We start from the raw sequence: 19,539 nt of genomic DNA on the forward strand, positions 1-19,539 counted from the left end.
TTTCGGAAAAAGAAAACTCTGACGTGACTGACGGGACCCAATTATTGGGGAGACAATTGAGAAAAGCCTAATTCTTTAGCCTAACACTAACCCTAACTATAGCATTAACTGTAACCTGCCTTATCTGTTTTTCCATTGACAGATGATGGACCTGAGTGGGGACTTGTTTTTTGTGAGATGAGAATTGGTATTATTTTCGCCTACATAACATTGATTGGTTTCTTTTTATTCGATATTTGGGAGGCAGAATGAACAAACAGTTGAACACCGCACACTACTGGCTCATCCAACAAGGTTTTCTATTAGACTGTGAACTGTCATTGTCTTGGTAAATAAAGTTTTTTACATAGTTTGCCATTTTTATGGACAGTTTAGAAATGTTCAAAGATATAAAACTCAAGGATATTTTATTAATAAATAATTGTTTTTTATCTTAGCAGATGACCGTACCAGGAGATCAGAGGGACAGCTGACATCTTCAATTTTTAAATCTGATGATCTTGAGATCCTACAAGATACAACAGAAGTGATTGCCATTACTCCAGATATACCATCATCCATTCACAGCAAAGATCTGTCATCTGATTATATGAAACAGGTCCCACCTTCTGATTCATTACTGACTACTAAGGAAAATCAAAGTCACAAAAGAGGCATTATAAAACAAACTGCTCCTAAAGCAAAGAAGTCATTTTCCTGTTCAGAATGTGGGAAATGTTTTAAACAGAAATGGAATCTTGATATACACCAAAGAACTCACACAGGAGTGAAGCCTTTTTCCTGTTCAGAATGTGGGAAATGTTTTAACCAGAAAGGGAATCTTGATATACACCAAAGAACTCACACAGGAAAGAAGTCATTTTCATGTTCAGAATGTGGGAAATGTTTTAACAAGAAATCACATTTTGTAACACACCAGAGAACTCACACAGGAGAGAAGCCTTATTCCTGTTCAGAATGTGGGAAATGTTTTAACCAGAAAGGGTGTCTTAATGAACATCATAGAACTCACACAGGGGAGAAGCCTTTTTCATGTTCAGAATGTGGCAAATGTTTTACTCAGAATTCACATCTTGTTAGACATGAGAGAATTCACCCAGGAGAGAGGCCATATTCATGTTCAAAATGTGGGAAATGTTTTAAATGGAAAATAGATCTTGATCACCATCAAATAACCCACACAGGGAAGCTTTTTTCCTGTTCAGAATGTGGGAAATGTTTTAACCATAAAGGGAATTTTGTTACTCACCAAAGAACGCACACAGGGGAGAAGCCTTTTTCATGTTCAGAATGTGGGAAATGTTTTAACCGGAAAGCGCTTCTTGTTAGACATCAGAGCAGTCACACAGGGGAGAAGCCGTTTTCATTTTCTTAATGTGGGAAATATTTTACTTGGAAATCAACTGTTAATAAACATCAGAGATGTCACATAGTGGGAAGCCTTTTTATGTTCATAGTGTTGGAATAGTTTTAACCAAAACTGAATCTTTTTAAATGGGTTGTCTCTTGTCATTCCTCATGTTTGCTGACAAAAAGATAAAACTAAACTTTATTAATTCCAAATGTAAAACTATACCCATAATTCACCCCTTGAAGGTTAGTCAATAGGTGACTAATAGAAAAAACATGTGCCCCACAGTTCAGTATATAGTGTGAGGTGACGTATAGACAGTCACTGTCCAAGCCTCTTATTTCTGCAGGCTTCATCGTCCTCACCAAAGGCGTCTTCAGGAGACTATATAATATTGACCTATATTCAAGCGAGACTAGACAAATAAACCTAAAATCATGTATCATGTTATCCGAAACAGTCAGAAAACCAGCCACATATTGGCAGATCCCAGACCTCAGACTATATACTGTAAGTTTATAAGCCCCTCCAGTGTCAGGAATAGATAGTATGTGACAATACAGTATAATTCTTGTGTTTTCCTCCTATAGGGACTGCCCTAGTTTGGTAATGTAACTGCTGTTAATTAGTAGTGCAGACAAATTGTCCTAGACTAAACTCAGTCTTCAGACGGCCCAATATGTACCACTCAGGGAAAACTTACCTGCTCCAAAGATCATTAGCAGCTTCTAACTAATGGCCATGCTGCGGTCTGTCAGGGAATGAGTGCAATATCGGTATAAAGACTAGGGATATGTGCAGTCATAATGTCTGGGAGATCTGTGCCATTAATTAGTATGAATATGGAAATTATCTCTGAAAGGTAAGTGTTCCCTGAGCGGTATATACGGTATTATCACATACTATCTATTCCTGACACTGGAGTGGCTTATAAACTTACACAGTATATAGTCTGAGGTCTGGGATCTGCCAATATGGGGCTAGTTTTCTGACTGTTTCGGATAACATGATTCATGATTTTAGGGTTTTCTTCGTCTAGTCCCGCTTGAATATAGACAAACTAATCAAGGATACTAGATGTGGTACCGAGGACCAAAGACGGGGTACTCAGAAGGAAGCTAAGAAAAAGGAAGGAAAACTTCTTTCCTGCATGCTGACCAACGCAAGAAGCCTGACCAATAAGATTGAAGATCGGGAGTTGGTAATGTATGAGGAAAAATACGACATAGTAGGAATAACTGAGACATGGTTAGACGACAGCTATGACTGGGCGGCTAACTTGCAAGGATATGATTTGTTTAGGAGGGATCGTAAAAAAAGGAAAGGGGGCGGAGTCTGTCTATATATAAAGTCCACTTTAAAGCCCACACTAAGAGAAGATATACAAGAGGGAAATGAAGAGGTGGAGTCTCTATGGGTGGAGATACAAGGAGAGAAAAGTTATAAAATCCTCATAGGGGTTTGTTATAAGCCACCAAATATAACAGAAACCACTGAAAATGTATTATTGAAACAAAGAGACAAAGCAGCAAATCCCAATGAGGTGATTATTATGGGGGACTTCAACTACCCCGACATAGACTGGGAAACGGAAACCTGCGGATCTCAGAGAGGAAACCAATTTCTGTCAGTGACCAAGGATAATTCTCTGTCACCCCTTGTGCAGGGCCCAACTAGAGGGACGGCCCTTCTGGACTAAATGTTAAGCCACAGGCCAGATAGAATAACAGAAGTCCGAGTCGATGGGCACCGAGGGAACAGTGACCACAATAGAATACAATTCCACTTGTCCTTCAGTAAGGTGCCCTGGAAGGGGGTTACCAAAACGCTGAATTTCAGGAAAGCAAAGTTTGATCAGCTTAGATAGGACCTTCGCCGAATTGATTGGGACAATGTCCTCAAAAATAGGAGCACAGAAAATAAATGGGAAATATTTAAATCAGTTTTACACCCCCACTGCGAGCTAGCCATACCGTACAGAAATAAAAGGGCTAGGAACAGGAGAACACCAATGTGGCTAAATAAGGATGTAAAAAGGGCAATAAAGAACAAGAACAAGGCATTTAGGAAGCTAAAACAAGAAGGCAATGAAGAAGCATTAAAAAGTTATAGAGAAAAAAATAAAATGTGCAAAAAACAAATACATTTAGCAAAAGTGGAAACTGAGAGACTCATTGCTAAGGAAAGTAAAACAAACCCCAAACTATTCTTTAATTATATAAACAGTAAAAAGATTAAAATTGATGGTGTCGGCCCTTTAAAGAACAATGAGGGTGAAATCATAGAGAGCGATATGGGAAAAGCAAATGTTTTAACCCCTTAACCCCCAAAGGTGGTTTGTACGTTCATGCCCGGGCCAATTTTTACAATTCTGACCACTGTCCCTTTATGAGGTAATAACTCTGAAACGCTTCCATGGATCCCGGTGATTCTGACATTGTTTTCTCGTGACATATTGTACTTCATGCTAGTGTTAAAATTTCATTCATATAACTTGCGTTTATTTGTGAAAAAAATGGAAATTTGGCGAAAATTTTGAAAATTTCGCAATTTTCCAACTTTGAATTTTTATGCCCTTAAATCACAGAGATACGGCACACAAAAAACTTAATAAGTAACATTTCCCACATGTTTACATCAGCACAATTTTGGAACCAAATTTTTTTTTGTTAGGAAGTTATAAGGGTTAAAAGTTGACCAGCGATTTCTTATTTTTACACCATTTTATTTTTACGGACCACATCACATTTGAAGTCACTTTGAGGGGTCTATATGATAGAAAATACCCAAAAGTGACACCATATCTAAAGAGCTGTCACATTGTAGAAGGATCAACTTTATTCTCATTTGCACAAGGAAAGACTAGAAGCAATGGGATGAAACTGAAGCGGAGGAGACACAGATTAGATATTAGAAAAAACTTTTTGACAGTTAGAGTGATCAATGAGTGGAACAGGCTGCCACGAGAAGTGGTGAGTTCTCCTTCAATGGAAGTCTTCAAACAGAGGCTGGACAGACATCTGACTGGGATGATTTAGCGAATCCTGCTTTGAGCAGGGGGTTGGACCAGATGGCCCAGGAGGTCCCTTCCAACTCTACGATTCTATGATTCCATTCTAAAAACTGCACCCATTAAGGTGCTCAAAACCACATTCAATAAGTTTATTAACCCTTCAGGTGCTTCACAGGAACTTTTTGAATATTTAAAAAAAATGAACATTTAACTTTTTCACAAAAAAAACCTTCAGGTTCAATTTTTTTTATTTTACCAAGTGTGAAAGGAGAAATTAGACTGCAAAAGTTATTGTGCTATTTGTCCTGAGTACGCTGATACCTGATATGTGGGGGGAACCACTGTTTCGACTCATGGCAGAGCTCAGAAGGGAAGAAGTGCCGTTTGACTATTTCAATGCAAAATTGGCTGGAATTCAGATTGGACGCCATGTCACGTTTGGAGAGCCCCTGATGTACCTAAACAGTGGAAACCCCCTACAAGTGACCTCATTTTGGAAACTAGACCCCCCAAGGAACTTGTGGCCAAAAGTATTGACACCCCTGCAATTCTGTCAGATAATACTCCGTTTCTTCCTAAAAATGATTGCAAACACAAATTCTTTGGTATTATTATCTTCATTTAATTTGTCTTAAATGAAAAAACACAAAAAGAATTGTCCTAAAGCCAAATTGGATATAATTCCACACCAAACATAAAAAAGAGGGTGGACAAAAGTATTGGCACTGTTTGAAAAATCATGTGATGCTTCTCTAATTTGTGTAATTAACAGCACCTGTAACTTACCTGTGGCACCTAACAGGTGTTGGCAATAACTAAATCACACTTGCAGCCAGTTGGCATGGATTAAAGTTGACTCAACCTCTGTCCTGTGTCCTTGTGTGTACCACATTGAGCATGGAGAAAAAAAAGACCAAAGAACTGTCTGAGGACTTGAGAAACCAAATTGTGAGGAAGCATGAGCAATCTCAAGGCTACAAGTCCATCTCCAAAGACCTGAATGTTCCTGTGTCTACCGTGCACAGTGTCATCAAGAAGTTTAAAGCCCATGGCACTGTGGCTAACCTCCCTAGATGTGGACGGAAAAGAAAAATTGACAAGAGATTTCAACGCAAGATTGTGCGGATGTTGGATAAAGAACCTCGACTAACATCCAAACAAGTTCAAGCTGCCCTGCAGTCCGAGGGTACAACAGTGTCAACCCGTACTATCCATCGGTGTCTGAATGAAAAGTTACTGTATGGTAGGAGACCCAGGAAGACCCCACTTCTTACCCCGAGACATAAAAAAGCCAGGCTGGAGTTTGCAAAAACTTACCTGAAAAAGCCTAAAACGTTTTGGAAGAATGTTCTCTGGTCAGATGAGTCAAAAGTAGAGCTTTTTGGGCAAAGGCATCAACATAGACTTTACAGGAGAAAAAAAAGGCATTCAAAGAAAAGAACACGGTCCCTACAGTCAAACATGGCAGAGGTTCCCTGATGCTTTGGGGTTGCTTTGCTGCCTCTGGCACTGGACTGCTTGACCGTGTGCATGGCATTATGAAGTCAGAAGACTACCAACAAATTTTGCAGCATAATGTAGGGCCCAGTGTGAGAAAGCTGGGTCTCCCTCAGAGGTCATGGGTCTTCCAGCAGGACAATGACCCAAAACACACTTCAAAAAGCACTAGAAAATGGTTTGAGAGAAAGCACTGGAGACTTCTAAGGTGGCCAGCAATGAGTCCAGACCTGAATCCCATAGAACACCTGTGGAGAGATCTAAAAATGGCAGTTTGGAGAAGGCACCCTTCAAATATCAGGGACCTGGAGTAGTTTGCCAAAGAAGAATGGTCTAAAATTCCAGCAGAGCATTGTAAGAAACTCATTGATGGTTACCAGAAGCGGTTGGTCGCAGTTATTTTGGCTAAAGGTTGTGCAACCAAGTATTAGGCTGAGGGTGCCAATACTTTTGTCTGGCCCATTTTTGGAGTTTTGTGTGAAATGATCAATGTTTTGCTTTTTGCTTCATTCTCTTTTGTGTTTTTTCATTTAAGACAAATTAAATGAAGATAATACCAAAGAATTTGTGTTTGCAATCATTTTCAGGAAGAAACTGAGTATTATCTGACAGAATTGCAGGGGTGTCAATATTTTTGGCCACAACTGTAGATGTGTGGTGAGAACTTTGAACCCCCATGGGCTTCACAGAAGTTTATAACGTACAGTCGTACAATTAAAAAATGAAATTTTTTCCTCAAAAATGATCTTTTCACCCTCAATTCTTATTTTTCCAACCATCATCCACAGAGCCAGAGGGGATTTAGCAGAGTAGTTTGGGGGACATGTAGGACTTGTTATTTATCACTTTTTATTCTGCTGTTTGTGAGGTAGGATGTACAAAAAGATGGTAATTCTGCTAATGTTTTCTATTATGTGATTGTACGGCACCTTCACACGACCTGTCATGTTTTTCACAGATGCCACGTGTCCCCTATTTGACCTATGGTGCTGCTCTCATGTCCATGTTTTCCCAGCAGCACAGATGACAAAGGGCCAATACAAGTCTATGAGTCCGTGTAAACGTGCCGTCTGTGTGCTGTACATGTGTCGTCCGTGTGCTGTACATGTGCCGTACGTGTGCTGTACATGAGCCGTCCGTGTGCTGTAGATGTGCCATTCGTGTTTAACACGGAAATTATATGAGAAGCTTTGTAATTCCATTATCCATATGGATGACCAAGATCAGAGTCTCATTATCCCTAGTAGAGAAGCTCCAGAGACAAAGACCCCGTCTGGTCCTAACACGCTGGGGGCCCGGAGTATCCAGCCACGGGGCCCGGATTCTCTCATTTGTGGCCCCAACATTTCTTGTAGAATAAATCCCTTTCTCACACAGTCCTGTAGTAATGACTTTGTTCTCAAGTTTTGTAGGAGGGTTCGTCTGACTCCATCTTATGTTATCGGGATAAGTGCGAGAGACCAACGACCGCAGTTTTACCGTGTGTGTCCGGGTTCAGTTCTACAGTGTGAGAGATGCAGGGTCTGTGACCGAAGCTGGGGATATACAGGTGTAAACAGTGTACACTGTGGGGTCTGCTACCGAAGCTGGGGGTATACGGGTGTATACAGCGTACACAGGTGTCTGCGTCCAAAGCTGGGGGTATACAGGTGTATACAGCATACACAGAGGGGTCTATGACCGAAGCTGGGGGTTTACAGGTGTATACAGTGTACACCGGGGTTTGCAACCAAAGCTAGGGGTCTACATGTGTATACAGTGTACACAGGAGTCTGCGACTGAAGCTGGGGATATACGGGTGTGTACAGCCTACACACAGGGGTCTGTGACCGAAGCTGGGGGTATATGGGTGTATACAGTGTACACAGGGGTCTGCGACAGAAGCTGTGGGTATACGTGTGTATACAGTGTACACAGGGGTCTGCGACCGAAGCTGGGGGCATACAGATGTATACAGCATACACACAGGGGTCTGCAACCAAACCTGGGGGTATATGGTTGTATACAGCATACTGTTATGATTGGGTCACCGAGGAGGAGAGCAAGCCCAAGCTAAGCCACAGAAAACCAGAGAAGTTGGTAACTAGACAGATTGCAGACCTCTGATCCTATCCACACAACTATCAGTAGCCGTGGAGGGTGCCTGCGATGATCCTAGACGCCTTGGCACAGCCGGAGAGCTAACTAAGCCTAAAGGAAGAAAGGGGAAATCTAAACTGCCCCGAAGTAGACCCCAAAGGAAGATAGCCCCCAAACATATTGTCAGTGAGACAAGATGAAAACGCAAACATAGGCAGGAAAATAGACTGACCAAATGATGGGGCCCACACTAACTAGACAGGAGAGGAAAGGAAAGACACTGTCTGCAATCACGCAAAAAACCCTGCCAAAAAGTCCAACACGTCTGATGCAAAAAATACTGAAGTTGCATGACTTCACCCACTATATCAGCACTCTGGTATATTCTGAAAGCAGAGCAAAAAGAGGCCAATCTAATAAGGGATGAAAACAAACTGGCACAAGCAGTAACATATGGATGGAGATTCAGCACAGCCCCAGCCGGAGCTGGCTGACCCGCACAAAACTGAAATAGACAAAACCAGATCAAATGTGAACAGAATAGCAAAAGAACACTTAGCTGAACATGCAGGGACTGAGCTGGAAACTAAGACCTCAGGAGGCAGGAAAAAATCACCAGCAGGGATAGAGGGAGTTGGCTGTCTTAAATTCAGTCTGAAACCCCAGATCTCCAATCGTCGTCCTCATTATCAGGTGGCAAGCCTCTGTTAATCAGATCAGCTCCATTACCTCCAGTAACCACCAGAGGGAGCCCAGAAAGAGAACTCACAACCCCTCTGTCAATTTGACCAGCTCCACTATGTTCAGTAGTAACCAGAGGTAGGCCAGAAAGCGAATTCACAACAGCTTACACACAGGGGTCTGGAACCGAACCTGGGGGTATGCGGGTGTATACAGAGTACACAGAGGGGTCTGCAACTGAAGCTGGGGGAATACAGGTGTATACAGCATACACAGAAGGGTCTCCAACTGAAGCTGGGGATATACGGGTGTATACAGCGTACACAGGGGGGTCCTCAACCAAAGCTGGGGTATTTGGGTGTATACAGCATACACAGAGGGGTCTGTGACCAAAGCTTGGGGTATACGGGTGTATACAGCATACACAGATGGGTCTGTGACTGAAGATGGGGTATACAGAGTACACAGATGGGTCGGCACAAATGCGGCTCCGCTCCAAACACCCTGTACACAGGGCTCCGCTCCGTACACTTCGTACAGATGAGGCTCCGCTCTGTACATCTCACACACATGCGGCTCCGCACCGTACACCTCCTACACACGCGGCTCCGCTCCGTACACCTCGTACACACGGGTCTGCTCCATATACCCTGTATAAACAGGACTCCGCTCTGTACACCTCGTACACACGGCTCCGCTCCATACACCTTGTACGCACGGCCCTGCTCCGCACACCTCATACACACGGTTCTGCTCCGTACACCTCGTACACAAGCGATTCTGCTCTGTACACCTCATACACACAGGGCTCCGCTCCGTATACCTCGTACACACGCAGCTCCGCTCTGTACACCTCGCACACACACTTCTCCACTCCGTACACCTCATACACACTGTTCTGCTCCGTACACCTCGTACACAAGCGATTCTGCTCTGTACACCTCGTAAACACAGGGCTCCACTCCGTACACCTCGTACACACACAGCTCCGCTCCGTACACCTCGTACACACAGGGCTCTGCTCCGTACACCTCGTACACACACTTCTCCACTCCGTACACCTCGTACACATGTGGCTCTGCTCCGTACACCTCGTAAACACAGGGCTCCGCTCCGTACACCTCGTACACACACAGCTCTGCTCCGTACACCTCGTACAAACACGGCTCCGCTCCGTACACCTCGTACACACGCGGCTCCACTCCGTACACCTCGTACACATGCGGCTCTGCTCCGTACACGTGGCCCCACTCCGTACACCTCGTACACGTGGCTCCGCTCTGTACACCTTGTACACACACGGCTCCGTTCCGTACACCTCATACACACACGGCTCCGCTCCGTACACCTCGTACACACACGGCTCCGCTCCGTACACCTCGTACACACACGGCTCCGCTCTGTACACCTTGTAAACACACGGCCCCGCTCTGTACACCCCGTACACCTCGTACACATGCGGCTCTGCTCCGTACACATGTGGCCCCGCTCCGTACACCTCGTACACACACGGCTCCGCTCCGTACACCTTGTACACACACGGCTCCGCTCCGTACACCTTGTACACACGCGGCTCTGCTCCGTACACCTCGTACACACACGGCCCCGCTCCGTATACCCCGTACACACATGGCTCCGCTCCGTACACCTCACACACACGGCTCCGCTCCGTACACCTCGTACATACACGGCTCCGCTCCGTACACCTCGTACACACGCGCCTCTGCTACATCCACCCTATAAACCCCTCCTGACTCCACACAGAAACTTCCCCTCATCCAGCACCATGACAACCAGCACAGCAGAGTCCTGCACACACTGAGGCCCCTGATCATGTGACTCCTGACTCCTCCCCTCCTGTGACCTCATCACAGGTCCTGTGCGCACAGAGCAGCTGTAGAAATCTCCGGCCTCGGGGGTCTCACCAGACTTCGCTCTTTTCTTGCAGGGGCCGCAGTGGATTTCATCCTGGATCCATAGAGCTGAATAGAGGAGCGATGTTCCTTCACTCTGATGGGAATTGATGGTGACGATTGTCCAACGTCCACGTTACCGAGTAAATCCCCCCAGGACTGCAGCCGGTAAAGACCCCGATATCCACAGGTGTCCCCTCTAATTGGGGGAAAGGGATAGAAAAGCCTCTTATCCCGAGGGGAAACCCTGTACATGGAGACATCGGCCTCAGATCTCTCCTGTCCTGTTCTTCCAGAAAAGCCTCAAACTTCTGTGTGTGACTCAGAGCTGAGATCTAACGTGAGAGAAGATTCCAGTGCGGGGAAGACGGGAAACCTTCATATAGACGGCAGGTGGGGATGGAGGCAGTGACCGACTCTGGCCACATCTGTCTCTAGAGCCGCAGTAGAAGATGAAGATGTCGTCACCATCATGAAGGAGTTATTTCTCATGTCGCGTGTAATGAATATCTCCTGCAGTATTGCTAATTCCGATTCCAGTGTCGGTAATGAGAGGAGAATTAGCGTTATGGAAGATGAGTCTATGAGGAACGTGTTCAGCTGCCGACTCCGAGGAGGAAACTGCTTGTTGTCTGGGGCCTAAATATATAGGTTTTATTAGTAGATGTCAGGGGAGAAAACTAAACCCTGTAAGATAATAAATCTCCTCCTATGTTTCCCTTATTATCTCCAGTAATTGTATTATTACACAGGATTCTTATGATGTTACATCGGATCATCTTCTCATTCAGGTCTCTACAATATTGGATCCTCTCAGTGAAGATCTTCTACAAAAGAGAGTTTTCCTAATTTACCCATCAAGGATGGATATGGACAGAGACAAGATGGCGGAGAGGATGTTACACCTCACCCTAGAGATCCTCTTCCGTCTCACTGGAGAGGTGAGAGATTCTGATGACGTCACATTACATCATTCTTATCTATGGGAATAACAGATGGACAGAACTGGAGAGGTGAGGACTCTGGAAATGTCTGTAGTGAGATTTATTAATGTGTCTCTCCATAACCAGGATTACACCGTGGTGAAGAAGACCTCTAGTGATCGCTGTCAGGACCCTGTGTCTGAGGGATGGGGAAGACCCCTGAGCCCAATCACGGGGCCTCCACCTCACCCCCTGATCCATGAGGACATGAATGACCAGAAGGTCTTAGAACTCATCCACAAGATGATTGAGCTGCTGACTGGAGAGGTGACACTGCTGGGAATGCTGGGACATTATACAGTAACGCTATGAAGAGATCGGGGGGATGATGGTATCATTGTATGTGTCAGGTTCCTATAAGGTGTCAGGATGTCGCTGTCTATTTCTCCATGGAGGAGTGGGAGTATTTAGAAGGACACAGAGATCTGTACAAGAATGTCATAATGGAGGTTCCCCAGCCCCTCACATCTCCAGGTAATAGGACTAAGACTGGGTTCACACGTAGCGGAACTCTCGCGGAAATTCCCGCGAAAATTTCGGAATTCCATTCCGCGGGAAAATTGCATTTTAAATTCTCGCGATTTTCCCACGGAAAAACTAGCATTTTGCAAGCGTAATTAGCTTGCAGAATTGCTAGCGTTATCCAAGTGATCTGGAGCATCGCTTGGAGAACTGATTGACAGGTTGGTCACACACATCAAACATAGAGTTTGACGAGTGTGACCAACTTTTTTCTATTGAGGCCACCTATGCGGCATCAATAGTAAAAGATGGAATGTAAAAAATAGTAATAAAAAAAAAAATATTGTTATTCTCACCTTCCGATGTCCCGCGCAGCCTTCTCGCCTCTCTCCACGCTCCCGGTCCCAGTAATCCTTTGCGACAATTACCGCGATGACGTCTGTTCTCGTGGGATCGCGACATCTCGCGGTCCTTTGCGATGACGTCACGCGAATGACCGCGAGACTTCGCGATCCCGCGAGAACGGACATCATCGCTCGCAAAGGCTTACTGGGACCGGGAGCGTGGAGAGAGGAAGGAAGGCTGCGCGGGATGTCGGAAGGTGAGAATAACAATATTTTTTATTTTAAATTCTATTTTTTACAGTGATGTGGTGCCCAAAGCCCGGAGGACAGTCTCCTCTCCTCCGGACCGTGGGTACCATCCGCAAATGTTCATTTCGCATGGTGTGCACAGCCACATGCAGAAAGTAAGCAGAACAATGCATCCCTATGGGTGCGGGATCGCCGCGATTCCGCGAAATTAATGAGCATGCTGCGTTTTTTACCGTGAAGCGATTCCGCCGCGGTGAAAACCACAGCATTGCGGAATGCATGGGATGCTTATTTTTCGCGGCAAAATCGCGCGGTTAAAACCGCTGCGGAAACGCGAAAAAAAGCCACATGTGAACTCAGCCTAAATACACACGGCCTATAGTTATCTGTATGTAGAGAATGAATTCAGTCCCTGTATGTGTTTCCTCCAGATCTATCCAGTAAGAGGACAACACCAGAGAGATGTCCCCGTCCTCTTCTTCCACAGGACTGTAACCAAGAAGATCCCAATGTCCCTCAGGATCATCAGGTAGGTGGAGATAAGGTGTCAGGAGATCCCCCCCTATGATGTGTAGACGGCTGTGAAGGTCTTGTGCTCAGTCTTGTTTTATCTCACCATCCTGGTAGCTCTTCTCTGAACTTGATCTCGCTTTTCAATGCTTTTTTAAAATGTGGTGCCCAGAACTGGACACAGTGTTTCAGAAGAGATCTGACCAAGAAGGAGTAGACGAGAATAATTATTTGACGTGATTTAGACTCTATACTTCTCTAAATACGTCACAGAACTTATGTTGGCAGCAGATTACTCATGATTCTCTCCAAGAGTGTGACAACAGAACTTGTTTATTCGAGAACAATCAGGAACAATATATGATCAGCTTAATAGATCAGGAATAAATCATTTCTGTGTCTCTATCTATGCAGCATCTACAGAAGGTTGCTTCTCTCATACACAGACAGGAAAACAAGAAATACAATCACATGCTTTCCCTGTGTGAGCCTCTGGGAGGTTTTTTTTAACTTTTAAAACATCATACAAAACTGTCAACTAAACACTCATACACTCCACTCAACAACGACTTACCCTGTTAGTCCCATTGCGGTTCTGAAGTCCACAAACTTGGCTCTTGATAATGGCTTTGTCATACCATCAGCTATCATCTTGTCAGACTCGCAATAAACAAACTCGAGTAAACCACGTTCTACTAAGTCACGTAAGTGGTGATGTTTTACATCAATGTGCTTAGTCCTTGCACTAATCTTACTGCTGGCAAGGTAACTGTTGGTTGAGCTAATGGCTTGCCAAAATCTTCCAAAAGTTGTTTCAACCAAATTATTTCTTGACTTGCATAAGCAGCAGACATATATTCTGCTTCTGTAGAAGATAATGCGACTGGCACTTGTTTTCTGTTGGACCAAGAAATTAAATTTTCTCCTAATTAGAACAAGTAACCACTTGTTGATTTCCGATCGCTTGAATCTCCAGCCCAATCTGCATCCACATAACCTCTGAGAGTGAGATCTCCTGATGCAGAAATCCTAAGATTTAGCCTTAGAGTTTCTCAAAGAATTCTCCTAATTGCATTCCACTCTCTTTGGCGTGGCTTGCTTACACGACGACAGTCTGTGGTTGTGATATCCGAACGAGTTGCGGTTGCTATGTACAGAAGCTCCCCCACTGCTTGTCTTTAACTCTCATTGCTGGGTAGCAGATCTCCTTCTAACTTTAAGTAGGATGGATCCATTGGTGTTGACGCACCTTTGCTTTCTGACATTCCAAACTGGTTTAGGATTGCGGAAATTTTAGAACTTTGGTCAAGAAGAAAACTCCCATCTTCATCTCTATGGATTTGCATTCCCAAATAATACGTCATATTTCTAAGGTCCTTAGTCTCAAAAGTGCTGGTTGAGAATTTCTCCTAGCTTTGCAATTTCTTTTTCATCTTGATAAGACATGATTACATCGTCTACATATAGGAGAACATACATCCACTCCTTCGCCGCTACATTTTTCGTGTACAAACATGGATCAGCTTGAGATCTCTTAAATCCTTCATCCCTCAAATCCTTGTTCATTTTCGAGTTCCAAGCTCTTGCCGACTGCTTAAGTCCATAGAGAGATTTTTGCATTTTACAAACAAGGTGCTCTTAAACATAATAACATAGTTAGCAAGGCCGAAAAAAGCCATGTGTCCATCCAGTTCAGCCTATATTCCGTCAGAATAAATCCCCAGATCTATGTCCTTCTACATCCAGCAGGTAAACAGGAAATACAGTCACATGCTCTTCCCGTGTGAGCCTCTGGGAGTTTTTTTTTTATACTTTATAGACAGCATACAAATCTAGAAACAAAACACTCATTGACAGGAATGGAGTTGTTGCACTAAACATATTTCAACAACTTGTGTAATGAGAACGGTGGAGATGGTAGGATTAGAGCTGATCATAGATGGGACTTCTCCATCTGTCGGTGACTTTTACAATATTTGTTTCAGGGTGAAGATCTGACCCATATTAATACTACAGAGACATATGTGAGGGGTGATGAGCGGTGTAAAGAGGAGATTCCCACATATGACTACCCAGGTGAGTAGTAACCACTGAATGCAGAGAAGTCACAGATTCCTCTCAGTCACCGGCTGTGGCTGTTTTATCGGTGGTGTAGTCCGGCCGTATTACCATGGTCACCATTTTGCCTCTAGACCACAACATTCTCCTCCACCCAAAACTGTTCAAATGACTTTGGGCATTGAAAGCCCTTTTCTATAGAACTTAGAACCTGGAGGATCCATCCACCTCAAAATGCTGACCGTTACCTGCCCAGTTCTGTAACTATAAAGCCAAATGACAGCGTACGTAGAATGTGCTGACAAGATAGAAAATCACTTGAAGAAAAATATTATGATGGGCCTCTAAGAGAAAGCGGAGGGTAATGATGCTGTTGTCTTCCTAGAATCCCAAGATCTAATTTCAGAGCTGAAATCTCATCTCCCGAGATCTTGATACCGAGATCTCCATCTGCGCATGCGTCGCCCCCAGGCTGCCATGTTCACGGAGTCTTCCGCACAGGAGGAAACCACGGATATGCGGGGGGCTCTGGCCTTTCACAAAATGTCAGCAGAGTCCCCAGCAGCGGCGGACACACCAGGCAGCAGCAGCGGACACCCTGGGCAGCAGTGCCAGGCACTCCAGCAGCACCAAACTCTCTCAGTGGCGCACTACTCATCGGACACCCCCTCATCCCACCCTGTGGCCTGCAGCATCACCCCACTCCTGCCTCCTCCAGCAGCAACTATGGGTCCCCACTTCACCACAGCAATAAGACGCATGGATTATAAGAAGCACCACCGTGTTATTAAAAATAATTTTTCCTATTTTTCTCCTCACAATTTGGGGTGTGTCTTATAATTCGGAGCGTCTTATAATCCAAAAAATACGGTAACATGTTTTTTTATTCTAGTTCTTTTTGTACAGGTTCATTTTGTATGGTAGTCTGATGATGGTGGGATCGGCCTGCCTCACTTATGTGAGTCTGCAACTACCTGGTAGCCTTTAAAATAAGGTCTCCATTACCTCTGCCAAATGCCTGAGATCTAAATTTAAGACACATCAGCTCTGCACTATTATAAGAAGTTATCCGTAAATGTCTAATATTTCTTGAAACTCATCTGACAGAAAATATTGGCCCTTACGATGGTTTAGATTGCCAAGAGCCACCGAGCCCCATACTCTAATTACCCAGAGAGTGTTCACCAGGATAAAAGGAAACAAATGGACCTTACAAATGATTTCCCAATGTCTCTTGAATCCAACAATCCCCTATATATGTTTGTACACTACTCTCTGGGCACATGGTAGGGTAAGAAAGGAAGGAGCGCCATTTAGCTATTCGTACCCAGATCTTGATGGAATAGTTTGCAGACACGATGTATTGGGAGCACTGTTAGTGATCACCTGGCAGATGAAAAGATGGCCACCACGAGAAGACTTGGCTCTATCTACTCTATTTTCCAGATCCCAGTGATTGCCTTGCTCATCATCCTTTAACCCCTCTTCATGGATCTGGACTTACACAGAGACCCCTAGGCTTGGGCCAAGGTGTTACCTGCTATTCTGTGGAGTGAGATGGCAAGAAGAATAGTCAGGTAGCTGGTCATAACCAGGAGGGCAGAGAAAGTACAAAATCAGAAGACACAAGTGTAGTCAGTAAGCGGGCTGGGATTACACCAGGAAACAAATACACCAGCTGAGCACAGAGGACTGAACCAGAGGAGAACAAGGCTGTATCTGTCAGATTCCGGGAATATGCTTCAAGCTTTAGTAGGGTTTGGTGCTTTCTAATTGGCTTAAGCAGGTAGCAGATTGCTACCAGATTGCTGGACAGCACACAAACCCATACTGCCAGGCTGGATGAAACTACTGGTCTCAGGCACCCTAATCTTATTGGCTGGACAGAGCCAGCGCCACCCAGAGCTTCTGGTTTCGATGTCTCTTCTATTACCAGCAACGCCTGCACAATAAATAAGGCGCTGCTTGGTGATGGAACCAAACATCGCAGGAGCAGATTCCAGTGGAGAGGGGACACACCATCTGCAGATGCCCTAATATAGCAAAATTACAGGGAACTGAAGCAGTAGAAATCCCCATAAAGTGGCTCCATTATGGAAATTATAACCCTCAGTGAATTATTCTATGGGAGTAGTGACACTTTACGGAAATTAGCTCGCACTGGATGTTGCAACATGAAAATTGCACATTTGCCATTTTATTATCCAACACATAATGCCCGGATTGTGCTCCAGGAAACACACACCGTAAATTCAGTGGGTTCTTCTCACTATAGTAATGCCAAATATACGGATGCTAAATATGGTTTGGGCGCACTACAAGGCTCAGAAGAGAGTGGATATTTGACTTTGGGAGAGCGGATATTGCTGGATTGGTTTATGGAAGCCATGTTGCTTTTCAAGAGCTTTTGAGCCACAAATATTGTGGAAACCTTTTGGTTTTCCTCTGACAGATGATGGACCTTAGTGGTGTCTTGTGTTTCCGTGAGATGAGTAGAAGTTTTATTGGTATAATTTTTGCCTATATAATATTGTTTTTTGGCTTTTTATTCCATGTTTGGGAGGCAGAATGAACAAACCACTGAACACCATGATGCACTGGTCATGCTATGAGGCTTTCGATTAGACTGTGAACTGTCATTGTCTTGGAGAATAATTCAATATTTATAAAAAGCTTCTATTTTTTATGGACAGCTTAAGTAGAAATGTTCAAAAGTATAAAATGTGAAGATATTTTATTCAAAATTATTAATTGGTTTTATTTTTAGCAGATGACTGCACCAGGAGATCAGCGGGAACGCTGACATCTTCAATTTTTATATCTGATGATCTTGAGATCTCACAGGACCCAATTGAAGTTAATGACATTACTCCAGATATACCATCATCCCTTCATAGCAAAGATCTGTCATCTGATCCTATGAAACAGGTCCCATCTTTTGGTTCATTACCAACTACTAAGGAAAATCAAAGTCACAATATAGGCATTAAAAAATTAATTGATTCTAAAGGAAAGGAGACATTTTCATACTCAGAATATGGAAATAGTTTTCTTGAAAAGACTGTTCTTAAACATGAAAAAATTCATATAACAGAGAATAGATTTTCCTGTTCAGAATGTGGGAAATATTTTACTCAGAATTCACATCTTGTTACACATGAGAGAATTCACACAGCAATGAAGCCATATTCATGCTCAGAATGTGGGAAATGTTTTACTCAGAATTCACATCTTGTTGCACATGAGAGAATTCACACAGGGGAGAAGCCATATTCATGTTCAGAATGTGGGAAATGTTTTAGCCAGAAATCAGATTTGGTTAAGCACCATAGAACTCACACTGGGGAGAAGCCTTTTTCCTGTTCACAATGTGGGAAATGTTTTAGCAAAAAATCAAATTGTGTTAAGCACCAGAGAACTCACAGAGGGGAGAAGCCTTTTTCCTGTTCAGAATGTGGGAAATGTTTTAGCAATAAATCAGATTGTGTTAAGCACCAGAGAATCCACACAGGGGAGAAGCTTTTTTCCTGTTCAGAATGTGGGAAATGTTTTATGAAGAAATCAGATTTGGTTAAGCACCAACGAACTCACACAGGGGAGAACCCTTTTTCCTGTTCAGAATGTGGGAAATGTTTTAACTGGAAATCACAATTGGTTTATCACCATAGAACTCACACGGGGGAGAAGCCTTTTTCCTGTTCAGAATGTGGGAAAAGTTTTAACTGGAAATCAGATTTGTTTAAGCACCAAAGAACTCACACGGGGGAGAAGCCTTTTTCCTGTTCAGAATGTGGGAACTGTTTTGCACATAAATCACATTTTGTTACTCACCATAGAACTCACACAGGGGAGAAGCCTTTTTCCTGTTCAGTATGTGGGAAATGTTTTACAAAGAAGTCAGATTTGGTTAGGCACCAAAAAATTCATACAGGGGAGAAGCCTTTTTCCTGTTCAGAATGTGGGAAATGCTTTGCAGATAAATCACATTTCGTTACTCACCATAAAACTCACACAGGGGAGAAGCCTTTTTCCTGTTCAGAATGTGGGAAATGTTTTACAAAGAAATCAGATATGGTTAAGCACCAAACAACTCACACAGGGGAGAAGCCTTTTTCCTGTTCAGAATGTGGGAAATGTTTTACCCAGAAATCATATTTGATTAAGCACCTAAGAACTCACACAGGGGAGAAGCCTTTTTCCTGTTCAGAATGTGGGAAATGTTTTGTGAGGAAATTATCTCTTCTTAGTCACCAAAAAACTCACACAGGGGAGAAACCTTTTTCATGTCCTTAATGTGGGAAATGTTTTCTATCTAAATCAACTCTTAATAAACGTCAGGGAAGTCATACGGGGAGAAGCTTTTTTCATGTTCAAAATGTTGGAAATATTTTAACTCAAA

At 43.6% G+C, this 19,539-nt stretch overlaps 1 pseudogene; it reads left to right on the forward strand.

Annotated features, from left to right (window-relative positions):
- The first annotated feature begins 438 nt into the window (after positions 1 to 438).
- Positions 439 to 19,539, forward strand: part of LOC141056860 (uncharacterized) — a 94,190-nt pseudogene continuing 75,089 nt past the window's right edge.

Source organism: Dendrobates tinctorius, unplaced genomic scaffold (assembly GCF_039654945.1).
Source record: "Dendrobates tinctorius isolate UK_male_01 unplaced genomic scaffold, ASM3965494v1 ptg000200l, whole genome shotgun sequence".
Lineage (NCBI taxonomy): Eukaryota > Metazoa > Chordata > Amphibia > Anura > Dendrobatidae > Dendrobates > Dendrobates tinctorius.